Source organism: Bidens hawaiensis, unplaced genomic scaffold (genome assembly GCF_021521415.1).
Source record: "Bidens hawaiensis isolate Kalapana, Puna unplaced genomic scaffold, B.hawaiensis_p1.1 tig00000760_1, whole genome shotgun sequence".
Taxonomy (NCBI): Eukaryota; Viridiplantae; Streptophyta; class Magnoliopsida; order Asterales; family Asteraceae; genus Bidens; species Bidens hawaiensis.
Window position 1 is genome coordinate 2714089 of NW_027491043.1, and position 3489 is coordinate 2717577.

General features: G+C 36.1%; 1 pseudogene; it reads right to left on the minus strand.

Moving 5' to 3' along the window:
* Positions 1-1734: 1734 nt before the first annotated feature.
* On the minus strand, positions 1735-3111 carry LOC143533360 (putative carboxylesterase 18 pseudogene; annotated as a pseudogene).
* Between the last annotated feature and the right edge of the window lie 378 nt (positions 3112-3489).

A 3489-nucleotide genomic window follows, 5' to 3' on the forward strand; every position in this document is an offset into this window, starting at 1 on the left:
CTAAAAACAATATAGAATATTGGCGCTACACATAGCCTCAAACACACACACACACACATATATATATATATATATATATATGTATATATGTTTGTGCGTTTGTGTCTAGAACTCATTTGGCGTTCAAGCTTTTAATTCTAATAATCTTCATCCCTACTCAAACCATTGTATAGTAGTAACTACTTCATCTTGTCATTTACATTCTATATTAGAACTTTAAAGTAATCGCTTCATCTAAAGCATAGAGCCTACCAAAATTCTCTCATTGACCAAGTATTCACACGCTACAATGCTCACATTAATCTGATAGCGGCAAAACAATTGATTCACATAATTAAGCAAACTCGTTAAAGTAATCCCACGGCCAAAGTTGTCGCTTAAACCCCAAAACTTAGATGAAAAATGTGTTATGCTATAACTATATCCTTGCGGTAACTATATATCTATGCGATACCAATACCGTCCGACACAATACATTGCATGAACTATATCAATTCAACTACTACCATGCATGTGATTACTTAATAACATGCGAAGACTTACTTCAGTTTTTGAGAAACCATAATTCAATTTGTTACGGGTGCTCGAACCGTTTAGTCTTGTAAATAAATTAGCATCGTTACTATATTCCACACACCTCGATTATCAATCCTTTGTGGTCCCATGCAAAACCGTTAATAAAGCTTTTTAGTCGACAAGTACCTTATACCGAACCGAACCGAACCAAACCAAACCTTGCAGTTGAGATTCGATGATGTTTGGAATCGTTTTTGTTCTAACAAAGGAGATGAGGTTGGGGTTGATTATTAATAAAGTATTAGGATAGTTCCACATTACCCTCTTTAACTACCAAATCTCATTATTTTCTTTATATTTAATATAAATCAGTTGCCTCAATTAAATACTTAAAGTTTATCAAACGAAATCTCGGGATGTTACAGTTACACACATTCATGTGATAATGATATGTAATATAAATATATACGTAAATCCTAAATATTGTCAATTATGTTAACCGGTTGTTTCAACAAATTTGTTAGAGTAAATAACTAAATGTGCCGTTTATATATTCGCATAACTGGATGGTTTTAGCCAAGAGTCAAAGCAGATCAAAGGTATTGCAAAATGTGTATAATCATACGGAACTTATCTGGAATCTATCCAAAAGAAACATGCAAAAAACCAAATTTATGAGCTTTGAGTTGTTTGGGTGCTTACAACCTAGTTTTCCAAGTGTTTTGAGTTATGCGAATTAAAAGCCGTCAAGTTGATTTATTGGAATATACGTTTTAATTTTTGAACATAGAAGTTAGAAATAATTACAACACATATATAAAATCAAATATATTCAATTTTCTTGTGATTTTAATATTTTTAAAATCAGAATAATAAATGAATTCGTTCTTAATTGTTTGTATTCAAGCTGGATTGTTCACACACACATATGAATGCCAAAAAACATAATAAAACAAAATAAAAAAACCAGCATGTAAATAATACTAATACAATGAAGGATTAAAGAGCGTTTATAATTCAGTTACGTACAATATACATTAACTCAAATGCACAGAAGAAGAAGGTAAATATGATACTACTATTTACAAATATTTTAGCATAAAAGCTACTTGTGTTTATTTAAAAAATGAAAAGATAATCAAAGGAAATAACATACAAATGAATAAAAGTTCATAATATTATTAGTCTTTTCATAAACCCCATGTCAATGTAAATCTTCTAAACCTGAAAGCAAGCAATATACAAAGGATAATTGAGCATGTGAAATGAATATTATGAAATACATGAACAAATTAACAGAAACAAAATATTTAGTGTTTGGAGGCTTTTCGTCAATACCTTATTTAAGACCTTGTTAATGAAGTCCTTCATATCTAACATAAGTTGATCGGATTCTGGTAACTCCGAGAAGAGAAAGAACTCATGAAATGTGTTTGGGTAGTCAATCAAGTACGCTTCCTTCCTGGACTTCTTGAGCCACTGGTAGTACCTTATATGTCGGTCCCGGAGGGTATCAAACCCAGCCGCGACCACCATTGTCGCGGGAAAATCCATTTTGGATATGTCCACGGCATTGGGCCCGGTAACATTGATGATAGGATGGTCTCGGTTGAAAGGTTCACCTAGGGGCATGAACGCGTTCCAAAACCAATCGGTCCGCTTCATTGTCACGAGAGGTACTGATCCATCCATCCGTATTTCAGAATCTGTTCGCTCCTCCCCGCCGAGAAAAGGTTGAATCGCCACTAGCCCAATTACCTACAAGCCATCATACTGTTCATCAGCAATCATGCGGGTGGTATTTGTTGTTGGATTTTAGATCACTCATTTCTTCTTAATTTCTTACAAAATACAACTTACGTGTGTACGATGCTTCAATTAGAAAGATACGAAGTTGTTGATTTTTCAAACTAGAAATTAGATATGTTTATATACGGATAATAATGCATGAATCCTGTAGCATATGTATACATATATATAGTTAAGTCGTACCTGGAGTTGCTGGAATTTGAATTGGGAGGCTCTTAGAGTCACATGATGAGCTAGGTGTCCGCCAGCGCTATCACCGACGATAAAGCACCGTGAAATGCTGGCATTCTCCGGCAGCCATTTTGACCGGTTATCTTCATTGTCCAGAAATTTCAGCACATCAAACCCATCGTCATGTTGGGAAGGGTGTCGGTTCTCTGGTGCAAGACGGTAGTCGACAGAAACAACAATGGCACGCAATTCGCTCGCGAACTTGCGGCCCACGTAGTCTAATATCGCCACATCCGGGGAGAGGAAAATATATCCACCGCCGTGAAAGTACACCATCACCGGGAGATCTTCTTCAGCGTATTGCGTGGGGACAAATACATGGAACCAGAGATTGCGAGTTGGATCCACCATGACATCGTGTGTCTTGACACCGTTGACGGGTATGGACAATGCCGGGATCTGAAAGTCCACGAGATTGAGAAGACCGCGGGGCACCGTGCCGTCATCCCGGAGAAGTGGGTCGATTGCAAGGTCTATTGCCGATAGTACAATTCTTGTTCTCAAGGGCAAGGATAGCTGAGATTTCGGAGTTTCCGCTGCTGCTGATGATTCCATAATTAATTGAAAGACTTTTGTGATCAGAGAGGTACGTATTCAAAATTCAGGTTGTGTGACAAATGCTAAACACATCAACTCTATTTATACTGCAAAATATGCGACGTTATATCACACCATCTTTGAATATTTCAATATTTCAGTCAAATGAAACCTTCACCTGCATGTTCACACCAAAAAGGTTGGTCATGGTCAGGGTCTAGTTGAATTAAAAAATTCATCTTCAGTCAATAACTAATGTCTATTACAACTTTTTAGTTTTGTCAAAAATAAAAGGCTCTATTCATGATTTTCCCCTTCGTTAACTTGTTTTACATTGAATGTTTGTCCGTCACTTTTTATTTCAGATAAGCCGTCACTTTTTTAAAAAAACTTTCA